The sequence below is a fragment of the Suncus etruscus genome, chromosome 10 (assembly GCF_024139225.1).
Source record: "Suncus etruscus isolate mSunEtr1 chromosome 10, mSunEtr1.pri.cur, whole genome shotgun sequence".
NCBI lineage: Eukaryota > Metazoa > Chordata > Mammalia > Eulipotyphla > Soricidae > Suncus > Suncus etruscus.
The window spans coordinates 9,568,143-9,595,151 of record NC_064857.1 but is presented as its reverse complement, the minus strand read 5'-3'; positions in this window follow the sequence as shown (position 1 = coordinate 9,595,151).

Genomic DNA, 27,009 nt, shown 5'->3' with positions numbered 1-27,009 from the left:
GTTTTCATAAAAGAGGGCAAAAATTTCTCAGACTACAATTATGGAGTAGGTGTTTAACTCCCAAATGAAAATTCAATAAAATATAAAACTTGAGGTATCCCTGAAATATCAGAATAAGCCAATTTTTTATTATGAATTATGAGAACAAAAGATGCAAAGAAAGAGGATAAGGTAAAGTTACAGTGGAAGGACAATCACCCATAACATAATTATCTGAAGAAGTCCCCTTGCTGATATCTTAACTTTGAACTTTCACCAAAGAAAGTTAAGATAAATAAAACAGAATCCATGTGCAATTACTTTTTCCCTCAAGTCCCCAGATTGTAGCACATTATAATATTTCTTAACAGCACACAAGGCAATCTAAAGCCATCAAACTTACGTAACTCCTTAAACATTAGAGGCATAGTATTTTTTACATTTCCATGTACATGCATATTAGCTTAAGTTAACCTCAAATTTTAAGTGGGTGTGTTTTAAGGATTAGAGTCAAAGGAGCACAGTAAAAACGGTGTTAGAGTGGCAATTGTTGTTTGCATAGGCCCACCAAAATATGAGAGGCATGGAAAGGAATAGCCTTGGCCTAAATACAAAGAGATCCTACCCCTGAAGTTTCCTGGCATAAGACCAGCTCTAGGCCTCAGGAAAGTTATCGTTCACTCCAAGACATTGTCCGTAGCGCCAACACACTTATCACACAGTCTCTGTTGTTGGTCTCATGTTTCTGTATTAAAGATTCTGGAATCTGCATGTCCTACATTGAAGTCATGATGTGGAGTGCCTTCTCATTTCACCTCACCATGAAAGGGGAATGCAGGAAGCCCTGTCCTGTAAGCAGGTTGTTGTTGTTAAGTCTTCTCAGTGTTAAGGGAAGTCTCTTTTGACTAGGATGATGTCTGAGCAGTGGTAGGGTCTTCCGTGGTAGAGGATTGCTTCCAGGTGATGTTATAGACAAACCTCACCATAAAGGGGCAATACAGCAAGCCCTGTCCAGTAAGCAGGTCATTGTTCTTGTTGTCTTCTCAGTGTTAAGGGATGTCTCTTTTGAGTAGATCGATGTCAGAGCAGCTGTAGGATCGTCCCTGGTACAGGAATGCCTCCGGGTGATGTTATATACAACCTTGGATGTTTTGTAAATGTCTTCTGTAGATCAAGGGGTAAATGGAGAATGCCCATTCTTCTGAGGCCTGTGCCAGGTCTTTATGTCAATGTTCAGGGTGTAAGGTCTCATTGCACTACAAGATTTGTGTGTTCCCATTTCTATTAGATAAGAACTTATTGGTATGTATAGTATTTTCCCATGTTAGTATGCCTACGCAAACAAGATATAAAGCCACGTGGTGCTATCAGATATATGGGGGCATAAGAACATTTCCAACAAGACCCATGACTTGGTTCAAACATAAGTATTAAACTGAGGGATTCTTTCACACCAAATTCCATATTGAGCAGTTCACAAAGAGAAGATAAAAAACATGGAGAGGGGATCATCACTGTATAAGAAAGTATTTAGCAAAAGTTATAGCCGTCAAAGAAAACACCCATAAAATGTTGAAAAGATATGTGTCCTTTTTATGCCTTTTAAAATAGTTGGGTGGGTGTTAACTCTAGGGCACCACTTTGGTCTGTGAATTAGGACTCAACAGTACTTAAGTTAGAAAGGGTAAAAAAGGAGTAATGATGATAGGAGTTAAAGAAGTTAAAGAGAAGTATGAACTTATGAAGGGGTATGCAAAAGGGCAGAGTACAAAATGGACATTCTGCATACATAAAAACATAATTCAATGATAGTGAGTACTATTAAGGTTTCTTGTGAGAGTACTATAATGTTTCTACATTTTGAAAATGTAGACTGGACAGAGATTACCAGTGCCAGCCAAACCACCTCCTGCTAGACTCCCGGCTCCCAGGAAGGAGAGATCCTTCAAGAAGCTGGGAGAACAGAAGCTCAGAGCCCCACCCGGACCCTCCCTAAGGAGCCGCATGGATGGTGGGGGAAGGCCTAGGGTACCTTCAAGCTCCACCAAGGGACCCAACTCACCGGCTTGCCCAGGCGTGTGGCCCGGGGAAGCCCTGGAGATCTGGAGCAAGGTGGCCGAGGGGTGCTGGGGTTACCCAAATCCCGCACCCCCCCTAGGCCTGGCCAAGCAGGCCTCCGGCATGGCGTGGGCCTACCAAACCTCCTCCTGCTAGACTCCCAGCTCCCAGGAAGGAGACATCCTTCAAGAAGCTGGGAGAACAGAAGTTCAGAGCCCCACCCAGACCCTCCCTAAGGAGCCGCATGGATAGTGGGGGAAGGCCTAGAGTACCTTCAAGCTCCACCAAGGGACCCAACTCACCGGCTTGCCCAGGCGTGTGGCCCGGGGAAGCCCTGGAGATCTGGAGCAAGGTGGCCGAGGGGTGCTGGGGTTACCCAAATCCCGCACCCCCCCTAGGCCTGGCCAAGCAGGCCTCCGGCATGGCGTGGGCCTACCAAACCTCCTCCTGCTAGACTCCCGGCTCCCAGGAAGGAGACATCCTTCAAGAAGCTGGGAGAACAGAAGTTCAGAGCCCCACCCAGACCCTCCCTAAGGAGCCGCATGGATAGTGGGGGAAGGCCTAGGGTACCTTCAAGCTCCACCAAGGGACCCAACTCACCGGCTTGCCCAGGCGTGTGGCCCGGGGAAGCCCTGGAGATCTGGAGCAAGGTGGCCGAGGGGTACTGGGGTTACCCAAATCCCGCACCCCCCCTAGGCCTGGCCAAGCAGGCCTCCGGCATGGCGTGGGCCTACCAAACCTCCTCCTGCTAGACTCCCGGCTCCCAGGAAGGATAAGCCAATTTTAGTGTGTCTAAACCAATTTATATGAGTCTAATATGTCCCAATAAATGATTATATTATAACAAATTTCAAAATATGGGGCTAGCTTTCCAAGTTATATTTTGAGTGTGGATTTAAGAAATTAGTATGAATATAAGAATCTATCTCAAATTATTTATTTTCTAACCTATTATATAATCAATGTCAATATTTAAAACCCTAAATTCAATTTCATTTCATAGAATCTAATAAAATTTAAATCAATAATTATATATTTATTGTCACTTGGTGACCATTTTATTCCATTAGAATTTCAGTCTAGTAAATAATATACAATAATTGAAAAAAAAGCTATTTTCTACCACATCCTATTAATTCTCAATGTCCCTTTGTTATTCACAGGAATCAACTAAGGTAACCAATTTTATATTATTTTCTTCAACATTTGTTCTCCAAAAACAAATAATTATAAAATGCATAAAACAACTAGTGTACTAGCCATATATTATTCAAGGAGCACTATGCATGGAATATATATGGTGAAACTACAAATTTATAAAAAGAAAAAGACTGTAGAGCTGTGAAAATAGATTAAAGGTTAGGAACATATACCTGCCATATTAGAGGCTCAGATTTTTGATCTCTGGTACCCGATCTCCCAACACCACCTGGTCAAAGAACACCAAATTAACTAATAAGGCATCAAGCATTTCTAGGAAGTGCTTTAAAACGAATAAGACTCTAATGCAATTATTGAAGAAATACATCAAAAAGAAATTGGAAAATTAAATTATATTTCTGAAGTCTGAGATAAAACACACATATTTAGATTTTTGAGAACATTTGAAGGTATTGTGTATGTATCTTCTAGAATGGAACCACAAAAAAAGATAATATGAAAATAGCAAGATCTAGACTAAAATTTTTTGTGAACTGAAGCCCCAAATGTTAGAACATGGCCTTTGAGAAGACCTGAATATGAACAACTCTTTTTTGTAATTTTATTTTACTGAAACAATTATGATCTACAGAGTCCTTCATAGTTTAATTTCAGAAATACAGTGAATCAGGGTCCTTCCCACCAGCAGTGTCAACCACCCTTCACCAATGTACTCAGAGATTAAATCAAATTTTTGCCTCTCACCATTAGTGGTCATGAAGATATTCAACTATAAAAATTCTTTTTTTGTTTGTTTTTTGTTTTTTGGGCCACACCCAGCGTTGCTCAGGGGTTACTCTTGGCTGTCTGCTCAGAATTAGCTCCTGGCAGGCATGGGAAATCATCTGGGACACTGGGATTTGAACCAACCACCTTAGGTCCTGGGTCAGCTGCTTGCAAGGCAAACACTGCTGTGCTATCTCTCCAGCCCCTATAAAAATTCTTGTTTCCCCTTCCAAATATTACAATATTTTTTCCTATGACCAATTCTAACTCGGAAGCATATGAAAAGAGAGTCCTGAAAACACTGCTTCAGTTTAGCTAAGTTGATACGGTGTAAAAATATCACAATGTTCTTTTCATATTTAATCATATAAAATTCAAATTATGCACATTGATATTGTATCATGAACATTGGTTTTTAAATCAGGTACCAATTTTGATGACACTAAAATTGGCACTGATTATGATTGGGTCCAGGTTAAAAAAATCCACAAAATTTCATTCTGCTTAAGCTATAAAAATTAGAAAAGAAAGCTTAGTGTGATAATGTTATCGGTACATTTGCTAATTAGTAAGAAGTCAAAGAATATATTTAGAATTGAAAGGAAAAAGAGAACGGTATCAGGTAATCCTTAAATTCCGCATCAGCATTTCATCTCAAAAGGAACACACAGGGTTTCCTTTAATGTTAGAATTAGTATAAAATGCTCAATTTCTTTCTCTGTCAAACTTTGAAAAATTGTCATAATCTAGATACAGGCTTACTCTTATTGATTGTTCCAACATCACATATCCATTCTATGTGTGATATATAAACCTACTGTGGAGAAATCAGTATTCTAGTCAGGGAAAGTTGGGCATGAAATACAATCAGATAGCTTTTTTGTTAACCTTGCAATTTAAAGTTTTTTAAATCATTTTTATCCTCAACTTTCTAAGTTACAGACTCAGGTGAGAGCATTGAGTGTAAAAACAAATTGACAAAAAACAGCAGGTTCAATTTAAACTTTGAATACAGTGAAAGTTCTAGACAAAATGACAACTCCTGTTTTAACTAAAATACTTCTTTTGTTTTTGCTTTTGTTTGCAGGAAGAGGGGTTAAACTATGTCCCATAATGCTCTGGGTTTAGTCCTGACTCTGTGTTCAGGGATCTATACAGAAAGTGGTAGGGGACCAAAGGCAACAGCAAAAATTTAACAGGTACTGATTATTTGTAAGGTAAGTGCCTCACCTCCTATACTATATTTATAGCTCTGAAAAATACTGACCTTAACAAATATAATTTTAAAATTATGCCTTCTTTAATTTTTAAACACAAAATTTTCAACCTCTGCATAATTAATCTGTTACACAGTGGTGAAATTATTATTAATAACGTAGTTATATAAAAATGCAACCAGAATATCTAGTTTAACATATTCTTTTTATTTATTCTCTTTTTTTCTACTTTTTGATTTTTGAATGTTCATTGTGGGCTAGTAAACCCACTATCTCACTCGTGCAAGATAAGTGCTCAACCACTGAGTTAACTCCCTACCTCGAATTTCTTAGTTAAGAGAATAACTACTTTAGTCATTTCACTAAACTTTTTTTTAAGTTTTATTTTGATCATAGTGGCTTACATATCTTTCACATTAGAATTTTAGGTACATATTAACATTGAATCAGGGGAATACCCACCACCAATTTAGTCCTCCCCCCTTCCCCATTCCCTTTCTGCAACCCATATTCCCCACCATCAACCCCCAGGCTGCTAGAGTAGGTGGTCCCCTCTTTGTCTAGCTTATTATCAGCATTTCACTAAACTTTTAATTGTCACTAATTGCACTATGTATTATATTACCTCCATGTTGGATCACTACTTTATTAACAATGTTTTATTAACCTATTATTTGCCTGACCATACTTGGAAATGAAACAAAGGTAAGTGCTCTGTTTTATTGTGTTTCCTTTTATTTTGGGGCCACACTTGGCTATGCACAGGGGATACTCATAGCTATACACACAGGAATTACTCCTGGAGCTGCTTGGGGGATCATATGAGATGCTCGGGATTGAAACCAAATTATATGGATACACAGTAAAGAGTCCAACCTGCTATGCTACCTGTCTGGTCCAAAAATAAATTTATAATGTATAATGATAAGACATTAACAGACTACTATAGACAAAAATGACAAAAAATTAAAAATATGCTATTTTTAATGAGTACATATGAAATTTGATGATCAAACAGGACATTTGATCCAAATTGTGCTACATATTGTGGAATAAAATGTTCTCTAGGAATATTGACTGGAACTGAATTTTGTATAATGTATTGGATTCAGTTAGTCAAGCAGTAAAAAAATAAATATTAAAGGACATAACAAGAGAAAATGTGCTTTTGGAAAAAAATTGTAAATAATTTATTATAGTTGAAGTATATAGATATAGTGATTTTAAAAAGATATTTTAAAGGAAAATAAGGATAAACTGAGGCAGATAGAGACACATGAGTCCTTTCTGTGACTCAAAAATATAATTTTATTCCCCAGACCAGAGATCTGAGACTAGTTCATGGAAGAATATGGGTTTTCAGATACCCTGTTAAACCCAGCAATGTGTTCCTGAGAAACTGAGGTAAAAAGTGGTGTCAGGATATACTCATGACATAGAAATACAATTAGCACCCAGATCAATGCCTTGAAATGATTATATTTCTTCCAAACACTCAGTCACACAACACACAATAACCACCCACAGAATACAAAGGCTAAAAGGGAACATAATACAGAACTCCATTAATGCTTAGTAAGCAAAATGCTGGCCCTGAAAACACACCAAGCATGAAACAATTAAGCAGTTCTTAACCTCTCTGATATGAATTCTAAAGATGGAATGTTGAATATGTTCAAGAAATTGAAATTCAAAGAAACCGTGGAATGGAAAGCCAATAAGCCATAAGAAAATATGGCAGCAGAAATGAGAAAACTACAAAGAGAAATGACAGAAATAAAAAAATCTTGGTAGGCAAAATGAAAAAAATCACCTGAAGGTCAGCAATGTAACAGATGCTGCTGACACAATCAGTAAACTCCAGAATAAGACCTTTGAATAAAAGCAGATGAAAAACAGTCTTAAAATACATGAAAAGATGACAAATATTGAGATGAATTAAACAAGAAAAACAGCAAAATCATTGACATTACAAAGGGAAAAGAAGACAACCATTATAAAAAAACAATAGTCAATGATAACATTTCTGAAAAGTTCCCGGAATTTGAGAGTGCATCAAAATAGCTAGAACAATCAGTGCTTTCACAGATGTAAGAGAAAGGGACTTTCATTCCCTGATAGTGGAAATGTCGACATTTTTCTCCAGTCTTTTTTGGAAAGCAATATGAGCATTCCTTTAAAACCTCAAAATTAAGCTCTATGAAAAATATTTTGCCTTGAAATATACCATTTGGGTCCAAAAAAAAAAAAAAAAACACAATCTAGAAAAGGCATCTGCACTCTTATGTTCATTTCAGCACTGTTCATAATAGCTGGAATATGGAAACAACTCAGATGTCCAAAAACAGTTGAGTGAATAAAGAAACTATGATACATATATATTATAAAATACTATACAGCTGTTAAGACAAACGAAGTCATAAAATTTATTTAAACAGGATAAACATGGGAAGTATCATGCTGAGTGAAATATGGTAGAAAAAGGTAAGGAAAAGATGTAAAATGACCACACTAATCTACAGTATTTTTTGTTTGTTTGTTTGGGAGACACATCCATTTGACACTCAGGGGTTACTCCTGGCTATGTGCTCAGAAATCGCCCCTGACTTGAGGGACCATGTGGGATGCAGGGAGATTGAATCGCTGTCAGTCCTAGGCTAGTGCTTGCAAGGCAGATGACTTACCTCTAGCGCCACCTCTTGGCCCATGTACAGGATACTTTTTAAAAAGCCAACTGAATGAGACTAATGCTCAGAACAATGGAAATGATAGGGAGATTGCATTTATGACAGAAAACTGTGACAATGATAGTTGGCAATGACCACTGTGGACAAGAACTGAGAACTGAAAAGAAATAATGTATTATGTATGATACCCATTCAGAAATAGTATTGCAAACTACTGTGATAAATTGAAAAAAATGAAGAGAGTTCTTTCAATAGAGGCAGAGTGGAGTTTTGGGGCAGGAGGCAGAGATTGAAGATTGATTAACATATAAGTGCTAGACCATTGACTAAAAATCAGCTATCAACTACTTTTTAACTGTCTCTCATTGTGATTTAATTTTAAAACACACACATATGAAATAAAGAAACAATAGAAAATGAGATTGAAAGAACAAACAAACCATCATTAAATGACTACTATATAATAAATGTTAACTATATTGCTTTACTTAATGGAGATCACTGAAGAAATGTTTTATATAGAACGAATTATATATCAATATGAAGAAAATATAAAATATAATGTCAAAGACTGATATTCATATACAAGTTCCCTTGCTCAATAGTTTATTCATTTAATTCTCAAAATAATCCCAAGATACCAATGAAGAAATTGAGGTTCAAAGTGGTAGACTCACTCACCCACAGTTACAACTGGAAGTTATAAGTGGTATAAATCCACATATGTCTTATTGAAGAACCAAAATCTTAACCACAATGTTCAAATTTATGTCCCTAAAAAAAACACTATGGCAACAGTATGGAGAATTGATCGAAAGACATTAGGGCTAGAGATAAATTCCAGTTAATATGCTATTGCACAAATATAATTTTAAAAGGGTAAGAACTCAGTTGTAGAGTTTATCAAAGGAAGATAGAAAAATAATTTCAGGGGGAAGATGGCAAACTAGCAAAAAATTCTCCCTTGATCCCATTCTCTGTATTCTACAGACAAAATAATATTCTATTTTTATTGTAACAAGTACCTTTGAAATAAGTTAAAGATTTTAGGTTCTGAGGGAGGGACTACAGAGCATGAAAACCAGCAAAGCTTTGCAAAAGCCGGCTCCCTGTGTGTGACACCAGTGGGGCCCAACTGTGAAAAACTGTGAGTGTGACCTGTCTATGTCTGTCTACTGTCCTCTTGCGTGAAACTCTTGCAAGTGGGGCAAAAAGAGGCTCCAAAAACCTCGCTCGCCCAGACGCCATTTTCAGGGAGGGACTACAGAGCATGAAAACCAGCAAAGCTTTGCAAAAGCCAGCTCCCTGTGTGTGACACCAGGCGGGGAAAATCCGCGAAAGTACACCGGCCCAGTGGGGCCCAACTGTCTGTCTACTGTCCTCTTGTGTGAAACTCTTGCGAGTGGGGCAAAAAGAGGCTCCAGCGGAGCACAGCCACTCCTCATCGCTATGCGGCCATGCACTCTTTCTAAGGAAAGAACTCCATTGCAAAAAGAAGGAAAAATCACACTAAGAACGGCGCTATGTCACAGAAGCAAGCATTTCTCTCCGGACTGTCTTCTCTGTTGCATGCTCGGGCCTAAGATTTGACCCAGTGTGAGGCTTCATCCACGGAGGACTCCCCTCCCTTAGAGGCAAGTCAGCCAATCCAGAAAGAGAGGAGCCAGAGGAGTGTGCGGCCTGCATCATATAGACAATGAATACCACCACAACACGTAGAAAAACCCACAATACAAGTGTGACAATGGGGAAACAACACAGGCCAGCATCAGACATAGAGAATGAAGATGACAATTCTGAGGACCAGATAATGACCAACCAACTAATCAACCTCTCCGATAAGGACTTTAGACTAGCAATATGGAAGATGCTCAACGGACTCCAAGAAACCATGGATCGAGTTGAACAGAACACTAATAAGAACCAGGAAAATATGAAGACAGAAATCACAAAACTCCAAACTGAAATAACATGTCAACTAACAGGACTGAAAAAGTCATTAAAAGAAATGAATGACAAAATGGATAAGCTCTGGGAAAGGGTATCAGAAGCTGAGAATAGACTTAGTGCTGTGGAAGATGAGATATATAACAATTCCATACAGCAGGAGAGATTGGACAAAAAACTTAAAGCAAATGAGCAGACAATGGAAAAATTAGTCAAAGAATGGGAACAGATGAAAATAGAAGTCTATGATAAGATCAACAAAAACAACTGAGGAATCATTGGAGTCCCAGAGACCCAGGAAGAAAATTTCCAGGAAGAATCAACGGTCAAGAACATCATTAAAGAAAAACTTCCAGAGCTAAAGAATATATGTGATCAAATCCTGCATGCCCGAAGAGTACCAACCAAAAGAGACCCCAGAAAAACCACCCCAAGACACATCCTAGTCACAATGACAAATCCCACAGATAGAGACAGAATTCTGAAAACAGCAAGATCAAAAGGGGAAATCACGTTCAAGCAAGCTTCCCTGAGATTTACAGCAGACCTGTCACCAGAATCACTCAATGCCAGAAAGCAGTGGTGGGATATTGTGACAAGACTGAATGAAATGACTGCTTCACCCAGAATACTATACCCAGCAAAACTCACTTTCCGGTTTGATGGAAGAATACATGGTTTCACAGACAAAAAACAGCTCAGAAACTTTACAGACACAAAACCAGTCTTAAGAGAAAAACTGAAAGACCTAATCTAAGACAAGACTACCCAAAAGACACACCAAATTTTGAAATAAAGATGGCTTTAAATCCCAGGACAATTCTTTCTCTCAACGTCAATGGACTAAATGCACCAGTTAAGAGACACAGAGTGGCTAAATGGATCAAAAAACTCAATCCAACCTTCTGCTGCCTACAAGAAATGCACCTGAATAGTCAGAACAAACATAGACTCAAAATAAAAGGCTGGAGAAAAGTTATCCAAGCAAACAACACCCATAAAAAAGCTGGAGTGGCCATACTAATATCAGATAATGCAAACTTTACACTCAGGAAGGTTGTAAGGGACAAAGATGGACATTTTATATTAATCAAGGGGTACGTAGAGCAGGAAGAATTCACTCTCCTAAACATATATGCACCGAATGAGGGGCCAGCAAAATATTTAATACAACTGTTGACAAATCTGAAAAATAATATCAACAACAACACAATAATTGTGGGGGACCTTAACACAGCTTTGTCAACACTGGATAGGTCAACTAGACTGAAACCCAACAAGAATATACTAGACCTGAGGAGAGAAATGGAAGAAAGCGGCCTAGTGGATATATATAGGACACTCCATCCCCAGAAACCTGGATACACATTCTTCTCCAATGTACATGGGACATTATCCAGTATAGACTACATGCTGGCACATAAAACATACCTCCATAAGGATAGAAATTTTGCAGACTACCTTCGCTGACCACAAGGCTCTGAAATTATTTGTGAACTACAAAGGGACTCAGAAGAAATACTTTAACACTTGGAAGTTAAACAGCCTCATGCTCAATAAACAGTGGGTTCGAGATGAAATCAAGGAGGAAATAAAAAGGTTCCTGGAAACAAATGACAATAAAGACACAAACTCTCAGAACTTATGGGACAGCAAAAGCAGTATTGAGAGGAAAATTTATAGCTTTGCAAGCACACATCAGGAAGGAAGAAGGAGCTTACCTGAGTAGCTTAATGACAGAGCTAATAGAACTAGAAAATGCTAAACAAAAGGACCCAAGACTAGGAAGACAGAAGGAAATAATAAAGCTGAGAGCAGAAATCAACGAAGTGGAAACTCAAAAAACAATCCGAAAGATCAACGAAAGCAGAAGTTGGTTCTTTGAAAAAATAAACAAGATTGATAGACCACTGGCAAACCTAACAAAGAAAGACAGAGAGAGAGAAACTTGATAACTCGTATCAGGAATGAAAAAAAAGAGATCACTACTGATATGACAGAGATTCAAAGGGTAATCAGAAACTACTTTGAAAAACTCTACGCCACTAAAAATGAGAACCTGGAAGAAATGGATAAATTCTTGGACTCTTATAATCTTCCACGGTTGAAGGAAGAGGATGTAGCATATCTAAACACCCCCATCACCATTTATGAAATTAAAACAGTAATCAAATGTCTGCCGAAAAACAAAAGCCCAGGTCCAGATGGATTCACTAATGAATTCTTTTTTTTTTTTTTTTTTTGGTTTTTGGGCCACATCCGGCAGGGCTCAGGGGTTACTCCTCGCTGTCTGCTCAGAAATAATTCCTGGCAGGCACAGGGGACCATATGGGACACCGGGATTCGAACCAACCACCTTTGGTCCTGGATCGGCTGCTTGCAAGGCAAACGCTGCTGTGCTATCTCTCCGGCCCCTCACTAATGAATTCTATCAAACTTTCCAAGAGGAACTACTGCCAATCTTGGCAAGACTCTTTCATGAAATTGAACAAACAGAAACACTTCCAAATAGCTTTTATGAAGCCAACATAACCTTGATACCTAAACCAGACAGAGATGCTACCAAAAAAGAAAATTACAGACCAATATCACTGATGAATGAAGATGCAAAGATCCTCAACAAAATCCTGGCAAATAGGATTCAATGCCTCGTTAAAAAGATCATCCACTACGATCAAGTAGGTTTCATCCCAGGAATGCAAGGCTGGATTAACATCCATAAATCTATCAACATAATACACAACATCAATAACAAGAAAAATAAAAACCACATGATCATATCAATAGATGCAGAGAAAGCATTTGATAAGGTCCAACACCCATTCTTGATCAAAACTCTCAGCAAGATGGGAATGGAGGGAACCTTTCTCAATATAGTGAAGGCCATCTACCACAAGCCAGTGGCAAATATTATCCTCAATGGAGAAAAACTGAAAGCCTTCCCTCTAAATTCTGGCACAAGACAAGGCTGTCCTCTCTCACCACTCCTATTCAACATAGCACTGGAAGTACTTGCTATAGCGATTAGGCAAGAAAAGGATATCAAGGGAATCCAGATAGGAAAGGAAGAAGTCAAGTTCTCACTGTTTGCAGATGACATGATACTCTACTTAGAAAACCCTAAATACTCTATCAAAAAGCTTCTAGAAACAATAGACGCATATAGCAAGGTGGCAGGCTACAAAATTAACACAGAAAAATCAATGGCCTTTCTATACACCAATAGTAATAAGGATGAAATGGACATTAAGAAAACAACCCCATTCACAATAGTGCCACACAAACTCAAATATCTTGGAATCAACTTGACTAAATATGTGAAGGACCTATCAAAGAAAACTATAAAACTCTGCTCCAAGAAATAAGAGAGGACACACGGAAATGGAAACGCATACCCTGCTCATGGATTGGCAGGATTAACATCATCAAAATGGCAATACTCCCCAAGGCATTATACAGATTTAATGCCATCCCTCTAAAAATACCCATGACATTCTTCAAAGAAGTGGATCAGACACTTTTGAAATTCATTTGGAACAATAAACACCCTCGAATAGCTAAAGCAATCATTGGGAAAAAGAATATGGGAGGAATTACTTTCCCCAACTTTAAACTGTACTACAAAGCAACAGTTATCAAAACAGCATGGTATTGGAATAAGGATAGGTCCTCAGATCAGTGGAATAGTCTTGAATACTCAGAAAATGTTCCCCAGACATACAACCACCTAATTTTTGATAAAGGATCAGGAAATCCTAAATAGAGCAGGGAAAGCCTCTTAAACAAGTGGTGTTGGCACAATTGGATAGCCACTTGCAAAAAATTGAACTTAGACCCCCAGCTAACATCATGTACGAAGGTAAAATCCAAATGGATTAAAGACCTCGATATCATTCCCAAAACCATAAGATATATAGAACAGCACATAGGCAAAACACTCCAGGACATTACAGGCATCTTCAAGGAGGAAACTGCACTCTCCAAGCAAGTGAAAGCAGAGATTAACAGATGTAAATATATTAAGCTGAGAAGCTTCTGCACCTCAAAGGAAATAGTGCCCAGGATACAAGAGCCACCCACTGAGTGGGAGAAACTATTCACCCAATACCCATCAGATAAGGGACTAATCTCCAAAATATACAAGGCACTGACAGAACTTACAAGAAAAAATCATCTAACCCCATCAAAAAATGGTGAGAAAAAATGAACAGACACTTTGACAAAGAAGAATTACACATGGCCAAAAGACACATGAAAAAATGTTCCACATCACTAATCATCAGGGAGATGCAAATCAAAACAACGATGAGATACCACCTCACACCCCAGAGAATGGCACACATCACAAAGAATAAGAATAAACAGTGTTGGCGGGGATGTGGAGAGAAATGAACTCTTATCCACTGCTGGTGGGAATGCCGTCTAGTTCAACCTTTATGGAAAGCGATATGGAGATTCCTCCAAAAACTGGAAATCGAGCTCCCATACGATCCAGCTATACCACTCCTAGGAATATACCCTAGGAACACAAAAATACAATACAAAAACCCCTTCCTTACACCTATATTCATTGCAGCACTATTTACCATAGCAAGACTCTGGAAACAACCAAGATGCCCTTCAACAGACAAATGGCTAAAGAAACTGTGGTACATATACACAATGGAATATTATGCAGCTGTCAGGAGAGATGAAGTCATGAAATTTTCCTATACATGGATGTACACGGAATCTATTATGCTGAGTGAAATAAGTCAGAGCGAGAGAGAAAAATGCAGAATGGTCTCACTCATCTATGGTTTTTAAGAAAAATGAAAGACACCCTTGTAATAATAATTTTCAGACACAAAAGAGAAAAGAGCTGGAAGTTCCAGCTCACCTCAGGAAGCTCACCACAAAGAGTGATGAGTTTAGTTAGGGAAATAACTCCATTTTGAACTGTCCTAATAATGAGAATGTATGAGGAAAATGGAGAGCCTGTCTAGAGTACAGGCGGGGGTCGGGTGGGGCGAAGGGATACTTGGGACATTGGTGATGGGAATGTTGCACTGGTGATGGGTGGTGTTCTTTACATGACTGAAACCCAAACACAATTATGTATGTAATTAAGGTGTTTAAATAAATTAAAAAAAAGATTTTAGGTTCTATAGTTCAGTAATAAAAGGTGATATCAACTAATGGAAAACATAGTCATACTCAAGTACTACTAGGATTGATAACATAATATGTGTTATGCAAGTTAGATTCTCTGCAGGGGACTACCTAAATGACTTATTCTCATGTTGAGTCCTTTCACTCCATTAAATTAGCTAGAGAAAAGTAGTCACATACCCAGGTATGTAAAACAAAATAATTTTCTCAGACTAAAAGACCTAACAGAAGAACCTAACATTTGTTGAATCTGAATGTTTGTTTGCAGAGAAAGAATGATGTACATCCAGTCTTCTTGTCAAGGAATACGTGGCTAGATAATTTTCCTGGGATTTTTGTTTTGTTTGCATAACACCATCTTAAATGGTCACTGATCTGAATAAAATTAAATATGAAGGCAGGATCGACTGTAAATAATTCCATTCTTTCACTAAAAGTGCTTTAAACAGCTATTAAAGAAGATAGGAGAGGATTCAAGGGAGATACTTCAAGTAGTAGAATGTATACATAGGAAGGATAAATTCCCAATGTTAAATTTGCAGCATCATGCTCCCAGCCCACAGTGTCCTGAGCTCTGCTGCCTCCAACATCACTCATTTTCAGTCCAAGAATCCAGACCCTGAATATCACTCATTGGCCACCAAATAGACAAAACTTTGTCATTCATTTTGATAGAGGGACTTGCCAGTCAGCGACCTCAGCTTCCTCAGGGTTTATGTTTTCTGAAAAGCAACTTACCTTGTCCTCTCAGGTTTTCAGTTCTCAGAGTTTTGCATAAATAATCTGAAACTGTGGCCATGATGAAAATTTGGTCTGTGAATTTTATTAGTAACTGTTTGGAAGACATCACTCCACAGGGATTTTCTTAAACCAACTTCTCACACTCCTTAAAGGACTGCCCTTCACATGTTCAAGTTCTACATGATTTTAAAAACAACCTACTATCCCCACACAACTCCTACAATCAACTTAAAGGACCATGCAACTTGGGCAAGGAAGGTTGTCTTTCAGGCAACAGACAGAATTCTGGTGCAAACACAAGATGCTTTCAGGCAAGTCAACAAAATCCTTGTACGGCAGGCATCCTACTGGGCATATATGTCTGAACAGTATGAATCAGTGCAAGTTTGTAAACCATCTGTGGCATTTCCTATAACGTGCTGAGAGACCACACGGTCATTTCTCACTGTCTTTCTTTGCCTAGAAAACTTGTTAAAAACCAGGCTGCCAATTGCCAGGTCAATTGTAGTCAAAGCTTCTGCTGCATCTTTTTTTTTTTTTTTTGAGCAGAGACTAAAAAAATCTCTTCCTCATCATTAGCATATATACATATGCTAATGTATATATAAAACATGTATATACATATATATATATAACTAAAGGTTTGTGCCATTAAAATTACAGGAGCTAATTGCATTCCATGAACTTTACCATACTGAATTCTAGTCAAGAATTCATCTCATTTCATGAAAGAGTGAAGCATGTACTACAGAAAACCCAATATTAAAAGACAATATCCTAGACAATACACTTTATCCCTCAAAGTTAAATCAATATTATTACACCAAAAATGGAATATAAAACATTATAATCTATAAGGATGTTGTAATACATCAAATACTAGAGATTGGATTAAGAGAGAATATGGGGGCCGGCGAGGTGGCACTAGAGGTAAGGTGTCTGCCTTGTAAGCACTAGCCAAGAAAAGATTGCAACCGCGGTTTGATCCCCTGGCGTCCCATATGGTCCCCCAAGCCAGAGGCAATTTCTGAGCGCTTAGCCAGGAGTAACCCCTGAGCATCAAACGGGTGTGGTCTGAAAAAAAAAGAGAGAATATGAAAAACTCATAAATTGGATATTTTAAGTCACACCTGAAAGAAATAAGGGACAACATCATGAAATTTAAAAAATTCCAGGGGCTGGAGTGATAATACAGCATGTAGGGCTCTTGCTTAGTATAGGCCAACCTGTATTCAATCCCAAAATCCCAGAAGGTCCCCGAGCCTGTCAGGTATGATTCCTGAGTGCAGAGCCTGGAAAAATCCAAGAGCACTGCAAAAACAATTTATGTTTTTGAATTACAAGAATTGATATTGTCAAAATGATTGTTTTATCCAGAGTATTATACAGATTCAATGATAAAACCTTCAATGAAATGTTAAATATAGATCTTGAGATTAGATCAGAATTCACAAGATACATTGAGGAAAATATATGTAAAACTTACAGGATATGGACATCAGAGGTTTCTCTAATTATTTGCTTCTAAATGATAAGTAAAGATAATCAAACCTATATAAACTTTAATGTTTTTATAGCGAAAAAAGCTCAAGATAACATATAAAAAATTCTTGTGCACCAGAGCAGTAGCACAGTGGAAGGGTGTTTGCCTTGCACGCAGACAATCCAAGACAGACCTGGTTCGATCCCCAGCATCCCATATGGTCCCCTAAGTCAGAAGAGATTTCTGAGCATATAGCCAGGAGTAAATTCTGATCATCACTGGGTGTGGCCCAAAAACAAAAAACAAAAATAAAAGAATTCTTGTTACTATCAGAAAATAAAAGCACAAGATAAATCAGAAAAGGATTAATTTTCAAGCTATATAATATAATTTCATAGTTCAACAGTACATAACAAATCCATTTAAAAAATGGGAAGAAGGATATGGACAGATCCTTACCTAAGAAAGACATAAGAATTACCAGTAGGTTATGAAAAACGGTTCAGGGTTACTTCAGGCTCTGTTCTTTCTCCACAATCCATCTTTGTGGGTGTTGGGAATAAAAATTCAGTTCAACCATCTGGGTCAGTCAGATGTAAGGCAAGTACGATATCTCCTGTACCAATGTAATGTTACAAAGCTATAAGAAAACATGAAAAAAAAATTAGCAGCATTAATAAAACTGAAGTGTTTACATCAGGAAGATAACAGATGGCAGAGAATCTAAGTCATCTGGGGAACATATATAGGTTAAAGAAAGAAAAGGAGGAGGATTAAAATGTCTGTTCATGGGAGAGAAACTGGTGATGGGAAATATTCACGGTAGAAGGTAGTGTATATTGTAAGACTGAAACTCAATCATGAACAACTCTGGAATCATGGTGTTTAAAGAAAAGAAAAATAAATAAAGTAATAGGGTGTATCACAATAACAAATTCTCTAGTCTTGGATTATAAATCAAACTATCTTAGAGGGTGGAAAAGTAGGGGAAAATAAAGACCAAATGAGAGGTGACATAGGATCAGTGGTGGGTAGGTTATGAGAATTTTTCGATGGTAGTAGGGTGGTTTTTACATTAAAATTATATACTTTATCATTATTATGTCTATATTACCTACCCAAAGTAGAATCTATAATTTAAAAGAACAGAATAATATTTAGATCATATGGATTCTGAAACAAAGAGAAAAGGGGCAGAAATAATATTTTAAGAAATAATATCCAAGAACCTCAACTAATGGGAGACACTAAGAGATAACCAGATCTAGGAAATTGAAAACATTCCAAATGAAATAAAAGCACAAGTAAGTACACATTAAGACATATTATTTTTAAACTTTATTGATTGATTGGTGGATTGATTGGTTTATGGTCCATACCCAGCAGTGCTCAGGGGTTACTTCTGGCTCTGCACTCAGAAAAGAATTCCTGGCAAGCTGGGGGGCCCATATGGGATGCTAGGATTTGAAACTGGGGCCCCTCCTGGGTCAGCTGCATGCAAGGCAAACACCCTGCCATTTGCTATCTCTCCAGCCCTATCAAGGCACATCATCATTTAAATGGCAAAAAAAGAAAGTGAAAAATCCTAAAAGCAAGATTAAAAATAGTCAAAGAAAATGGAAATACTATACATATACTGCAAATTATCAGAAGATTACTTGCATGTTAGAAAGTAATGCATGCTAAATACAAAACTCTAAGTGAAAAAGAAATCACACTATGCAAACTACCCAGCTAGTTCTTCACAAATTTGAAGGAGAACTTATAATCTTTCAGACAAAAGATAGATATGGTAGTTCATCTTCATTAGAGAAATAACTACACCAAAACTACAATGACATTGGTAGTAAGTGAGAAATAGAAAGCCTGTCTCCAAGACAGGCAGGGTGCGGGGGGAGGTGGAATATGGGGGCAGAAAGGTTGCACTGGTGAAAAAGAGTGTACTTTATATGACTGAAACCCAAATACAAACATGTTTGTAATCATGGTGCTTAAAGATAATATTATAATTTTAAAATGCAACATAAGATTACAAGTTTGGGGATTTTGTTAGTGATGGGGTTGGGCCTTCCTGAATAAGGATTTCGGGATTATGTGATGACTGGAGCAATTTAGTATACATATAGGTTTCGCACCTGAGTACTAAACAATGTGTTAGTGAGGCCTGTCTATGTAGGTAGTTACCCTATGTAGTATTGTCCGCTGTACCTTATGTAACGAATTTCCTTTCCTAAAGAAAAAGTAAAAGTGTTGTTTTTGTTTGACAAAGATTGAATTGATGATAATGAGGAAGAGAAGGTAGAAGAAGAAAAGGGAGAAGAAAGTAGAGTGGAGAGAGAAGAAAAGAGAAAGTAGATGTTAATTTGCCTATATGTGTTCAATGAGTAGGTCCTATACTATAAGTCTGTGGGTCACAGTTGCTGTGTCAGTGGTCTGGTGGTCACACGCTTCAGGTCCTAATAGAGGCCATAACCCAGAGATTAAGGGTATATTAAAGTGTTTTATTGAGACATTTTCATAATGTAAACTGAGTGTGGTATCTAGTATGAATGAGCATCGAGGTGTCAACTTAGGTTGTCCGCCCTTTGTATCCAAGAACCCCTGAGGACAGAAAAGCTGATTTTTTTTTCTTTTCTTTAAACAGAGTCACATAACTTGAACCATCTTGTTCTGCTCTCAAATTGAGGGGGAAATAATGAAGGGTACCAAGATCGAACAGTTGTATGATCACTAAGTAGTAATAAAAATGATCGAACTTGAACACCAAATCCAAAGCCAACGACAACAGAATTGATACCTAATCAACAAGCTAGACACAGAGGGGACCACTTATACTAGCAGCCTGGGGGAGAGGGGGAGAAGGATGGGAATATGGGATGCAAGCTGGGAATGGGGGTGGAGGGAGGACAACTTTGGTGGTGGGACTTCTCCTGATTCAATGTCAATATGTAACTAAAATATTACTGTGAGTGTTATGTAACTCATTTTTGGTCAAAATAAAAATTGTTATTATAAAACAAGGAAAAAAAGAAAGAAAAAAAAATTTTTTGCAAATTTAAAATTTGAAATTTATTTTTAATCTATATTTTCTCCTTAAAAACATATGGGTTACATATTAATCGTAGTGTTTTGTGTTTTAAATGCAACTAATTTTTTAAAAAGCACAGAGGAAATGAAACACTGCAATAAAATAATTAGGGATTAAAATAGAAGAGGTTAATTGTAATACAACACTCTCACCACATAATTCATAAGCTAACGAAGTGAGCACAATAAGAAAAATTTTAAATCAAGTAAAGACAAAGATGTTAAGAGATAATTAAGGACATCTGAAGTATAGAAAGTATGATTTTTTAAATGAGGAATATTTGAACATATTTATACTGTGAAAGAAACAAAAATTGTCAGATTAAACATTTTTAAAAGGGTAGGTCAACTTGTGTCATTCAACTGAAATTAATTTCAGTGACTTTTACTTAACTGAGATTTTCAGAAAAATCATTATAAAGAGAATGTCATTCCATGCTATGTAGAATACTTTTAAATTAAGAAGAAAATTGTGGCACAAGTGGTAGGGCATTTGCCTTGCATTTGCTAACCTAAGCCGGATCACGGTTCAATCCCCAGTGTCTCAATGGTCCCCCAAGCCAGGAGCAATTTCTGAGCATAAACCCAGGAGTAACCGCTGAGTGTCACCGGGTATGGTCCAAAAACAAACAAACAAAAAAATAAGAGATGTTATAAAACTGGGGGTATAAAAATGTCTCCCAAGGTCATAGGGTTTTTTTTTGTTTTTTGGTTTTTGTTTTTTTTTTTTTTGGTTTTGGGATCACACACAGAGGCCCAGGGATTCCTCCTGGCTTTGTGCTCAGAAATCGCTCTTGGTAGGCTGGGGTTCAAACCCAGGCCTGTCCCAGGTCAGCCGCATGCAAGGCAAATGCCCTACTGCTATCACTCTGGCCTGCCAAGATCAGAGTTAAGTGAGACACTTTCTGTGAGCAGGCATAAACTTCACAAGTTTTTGTTTAAATGAACAACATTGTTCAAAGCAAGCTATTTGCCCACAATATTATTATTCATATTTAATGTGATTCCACATTGAATTTCCAGATACTTTTTTTGTATGCAATCATTATATATGCTGAGGGTACAGACTTATTAGATAGGAAAATGTAGAAGTTACATCAAAAAGAAAAGATAACTAATGAATCCAGATAATACTAGTCATATCTTTTAAGTGAGTTGAGAAATAAATATTTTATTCTGGAAACTCTCAATTCTCTCTAATAAGTGATAAAATATACCTTTCACTGGTATTAATAATATTGCAATTCAAAAAGAAAAGTCAATAGGTTTACCAATACTTTCAAATACCAATATTTTACTTGGGAATGGTCTAATGGGTCAAAAGTCAAAGGTCATGTTTTGGAGCCTCCTCAGACCTGACAAAACCAGGATTTTTTTTTATTTAAATATTCTGGTTACTTATATCTGTTGAGAAGAATGAAGAAATAATAAAACACAAAATAATAATTATAATTATAATAACTAATAATACAAAATATATGCAAAGTAACTAAGACTGAAATTTGAGTTTTTAATAATTACTATCTTTTTAGTTTTGTGACATAAAAATGTATTATTTTATGATATATAGCTATGTACTTAGGGGTATATCCATATGTCCAAAATGGTGTCATAGAAATGCAAGTACTTTAATGAGTTTAATTCACCAAGTATCCTTTTAATATAATTTTAATAATCCTCAAAAGACTGAATATGTATAGGGCAGAGACAGAGGGGAAGAAAGTAAATATTTGCTATTTAATCTTTTGTGAAGGAAAAATTCACATGGCTCTCTAAGGCCATGTTGCTCTGATTTTCAATTTAAGGTTGCCAAAATGATAAATTACTTATTTCTTCCTGTCATAAAAAGCAAAGCCAGATGAGACCAGTTTTGAAGACCCAAATATTGTGTTATTGTCATCAAAGAGGATAATGAAAAAATCCTTTGGTTTTAAATTCAAGAGCAGGAACAGATGAACATTTTAACAGAGAGGCAGAGAATTTCATAACCTATCTTGAATTTTTTAGTCTAAACTACTTGAGTTCATTGGCCATGATTTTGAAGCTGAGCTGTGTAAAAAATCACCTAAGAAGCTTACTAAAATTACAGCTTCCCAGGTATAGCTCAGTCTTCCTTTAAAAATCTCCAGGGAATAGTTTCTGGCATCAATACTTGTAGCAAGTTTCACAAGCTTGTTCTGGTGTAGAACCAGCTTTGGCATTCTGAGATATAAATCCTGAAACTATATAAAACTTGTATAAGAACTTAAAGTTTCTACACTTAGAAGATGTCCTTCTCTTAAAAGAAAAATAATTTAAAGCCATTAATTCTTTTCTCTCATTACTATCTTTACAATAAGCTATCGTTTTCTCATCTATAAGTGATCAACATTAATTTTCCTTTGCCCATTTATTGCGAAGAAATGTAGACTAAGTCAATTAGTCTATAAAATATGGGAATTAATTTCAGAACTAGATCTGAAAACAGATAGCTAGATCTAAAGCAATTTTCTGCATTAACTGATAAGATTGCTCTCTCTGACTAGCTCAAATTATTTCTATTGAGATAAAAATAAAAGGTCTATGTGATATAAAATTTAACTATAAACAGCATTGCAAAAATTATAATTAGAAGGGGATATGGATAATAGTGTATGATGAGCATTCCAAATATAACATTCTATGCTGTTTTATTTAAATAATTCATGTTTTCTTCTTCTATATATTTATAAAAATCAAAGGCTTGGTCATGCTTATTTTGTTTCCCTGACTATTTCCTTAGATTCAAATTATTCAACAAATCCATCACTCCTGCAAAACACAATGAGACTTCCTTTACCAACTCTTCAAAAACCCCATTCAATTGCTTTATACCTAAAGCAAATCACACTTACTGAAGTGCCCTCAAACTTTTTAAAAAGGGGGCCAGTTCACTGTCCCTCAGACTATAGTAAAAATAAAATCTATGAACAAATTCCTATGCATACTGCATATATCTTATTTTGAAGTGAAGAAACAAAACGGTAACAAAAACAATATTTGGCCTGTAGGCCATAGTTTGAGAATGACTGATAGAGCATAGACCTATGTAAGTAGATTATAAAGCACATAAAGTCAACTTCTCCTGCCACTTTTCCTCAGAAAATACATACATGACTTATAGAGCCGCATTAGACATGATCTTAATATATTAGAAATTATAAAGGTGGTAGTTAACGATAAACTAATCCACCAGTTAATGGTGAGGATAAATTTTAATAAGCTAGGTTGTCTAATTTCTTGCCTCACAAAATTGACCATGGACTGAAAACTGATGTGATTAAAATCCTAAATATATTGCTTTTGTCAGATCCTATCATGTTATTAGAATTTAAATAAATAGACTTTAATACAGGGGCTGAATAGATAGTATAACAGGGTATTTGCCTTGCATACATACACAACCTAGGGTTAATTCTTGGGACCCTTATGATCCCCTGATCCCTTCCAGAAGTGATCCCTAAGACTAGATCAAGGAGTAAATCCAGAGCACCAAGCTGTGCCCCCAAATAGAAAAACAGGTTTTAGGTGACAGGTGATAGTAGAAAGGGTAGAACACTTGCCTTGTACATGACTGATCAAAATTCGATTATCAGCACCTCACATGGCTCATTGAACCCCTCTAGAAGTGGTCCCTGAGTAAAGAACCAGAAGTTATCCCTGATCACTGCTGGATTTGACCCCCAAACTACAAATCAATCAAAAAGAAAAAAGTAAAACGGTCTATTATAATATTATTTGACAATCTAAAATACATCTAAGAGAGAAATTATATCACTGGGCATGCCATTGAATCAAAACTTTACCAGCTCAAGTAATTTTATCTATTAACAAATTAATGACTGATTTGTTCACTAAACAGTTCCTTTTAAATTGGCATTACTTGAATGTATTAACTAATCTAGTTTTCTCCTTCATGTTAGCTTTTTGTGAAAACCAAATATTATCTTCCGGTTCAATCTATGCTAATTTTTATTCTTTGTTCATGAATGAGAGATGATAAAGAAAATAATGCTTTTTAACTTCAAGACACTTCCTATTAAGGATACATACACAAAATAATGGGCAATTTATGACATAGTATAAAATGTAATATTGAATTCACCTGCATATTAGAAGAGCTCTGTAAAGGAATTCTTACTTCAAATCAGTACAGAGCAGGAAATTTTAGAGATATAGGTATGGAGGTGAATCTCATGGGATTCTTTATTCACAGTTCTTAACTGTTCTGTTAAGAATCCCGCAAGGTTTAGAAAAATCCTATAAATTATTTGACACCATAAATTTCTATACACACTGCACTTCCTCTAGTCCAAACCATAACTAGCTCCCACCCCAACCACTCATTAGCCGCCTATCATTTTTCTCTTGGCTATTCTTTAATTACATACTTTTGAGTTTCTACATGGTCCCCAGAGTGATAAATCAGATTATGTTAGAGTTCGTTCTTTCCTTTAATGACTTCCTATCCCAGCTCAAATAGAAACCAGCATTCTCCGCAGCTCTGAAGCTTCTGCAATTGATCTGGGTCTTTGTATGGAACAGCATCAGAGCTCATCTCGTAACTCATAGGAGAGTGGCCTCTCTCCCGACCCTCCCCTCTCATTCTGCTTCTGAAGTTTTTAGCCCTTCAGGGTTTTTGCATAAGTTATTTTCTCTGCCTGAAACACTTTCCCCCTCAATCTCTTCCTTATTCTCTAGTTACTCTATATTTCAAAGATGGCATAAATAACAATCTTCCCAATATTTATGGTTATCTAAAATAAATCTTTGTTTTTCTTTTGTTTTGCTTTCTAAAATAATTACCAAAGCACCATGATTACAAAGCTATCCACACTTGAGTTTTAGATGTGCCATATTCCAGTACCAATCCCATCATCATTATCTTTATTCCACCAAAGTTCCAACAAAATAATAACCATTTTATTTAGGTGTATATTCATTATTTATATATACCAAATGTATCATGCATTATATTGTATATTACATTGTATATGAATAATTAGTTATCATCATTTAATGATATGTTAATTATAGTTTAATATCCATCATTGTAGTTAATAATAATCTTTAAACAATTGTTTTTGGATTTGGAGGCCACACCCGGTGGTGCTCAGGGGTTACTACTGGCTCTACACTCAGAAATTGCTCCTCGCAGGCTCTGGGGACCATGTAGGATGCTGAGAATCAAACCCGGGTCCATCCTGGGTCAGCTGCATGTAAAGCCAACAGCCTACCGCTGTGCTATCTCTCCGGCCCCATAGACTTCTATTAAATCATCATTATTTGCAAAGTTATTATTTATAATTGAGACTTAGACATATTATGTTCCAGTACCAATGGCATCACAGGTATCATTTTTCATTAACTGAAATTCTCACCCCTACCCTGCCAGTCACTTCACTAGAGCATTTTGAAGTTTAATTATGAAATTTGGATCTCATGTTTTTCCGTGTTTCTAACCCTGTGCTTTGAATTTAGCTCTACCACTTCTTCTACACCACCAATGTACATTAGCCCCTTTGACTATCCTCCCCTTTGATTCCTATCGTTTTCTTCTCCCTAACTCTACTTCTTTCTTTCTCTGTTCTTCATCCTACAGTCAGGGGGCAAAGGTGATTTAGGCTTTCCCCTTTAAAATAACTGGATTTTCTTGTCCAATTATTCTACTTGCTTGTAGATATGTAATGAGGTCTTTTCTTGTTTCTTCTTCTCACTTAATTTCATATGACATTTTTCAGTTCCATCTGTGTAACAGTGAATTTCTTAATTCCATTATTCCTTAAAGCTATGAATATTTCCACTATAAATATCTACATCTTCATAATCCACTTATCTATCTTAACACCTACTAGGTTGATTCCTTATCTTAGCTATCATACTTAACTAAGTGCTACAATAAAATAGTGTGCTTTTTCTTCAGCTTCCGTTTCTGACTTTTATTTATACTTTTGTATCACATATTTTCATTTTAAAACAATATGATGTTGACATGTTTACTGTCTCCCTATCTAGTTATAAGTTACTTTATAAAAGCAGCATTGAAGTGTACTTTATTCACTAACACATAGCTGGTACCCAGTCTCTTCAATATTATCAGTTACTATTTTTTTTTTGGTTTTGTGGCCACACTCAGAGGTGCTCAGGGGCTACTCCTGGCTCTGCACTCAGATATCATTCCTGAAAGGCTTCGGGGAAAACATGGGATACAAGGAATCGAACCTGAGTTTGAACCTGATGAACCGAGTTCATCCTGTGTTGGCAACGTATAAAGCAAATGCCCTACCACTGTGCTATCTCTCTGGCCCCAACTAGTTACTATTTTTTTATTTAATTAATGTATCTCTGACTTAACACAACTCATGATTCAACTAACTTTACTTATGCACTTGTCTGAGTATCTTTAATTCAGCCACTCACTTGTCTTAAATAGTTGAAGCTATTTAAAAACTCAACTTTCTTCATAAATTCTTTTGAATTTCTTCAACTTCATTTAACATTATTTTCTATGAATATGCATTGGATTTTTGCTTATTTTAGGCCTAACATTTGAATTGGTAGTCAAAGAGAATGTTTTTTCTTTTTTTTTTCACCAGATCATAATCATTTAAAGTTAGGAGCAAATTCCTCATCTCCTTGCATCTACCATGTTAACCATCAATAAAAATTCTGTAATGGTGATAAGTGGATACACTAACACAATAATTTCCAAAAA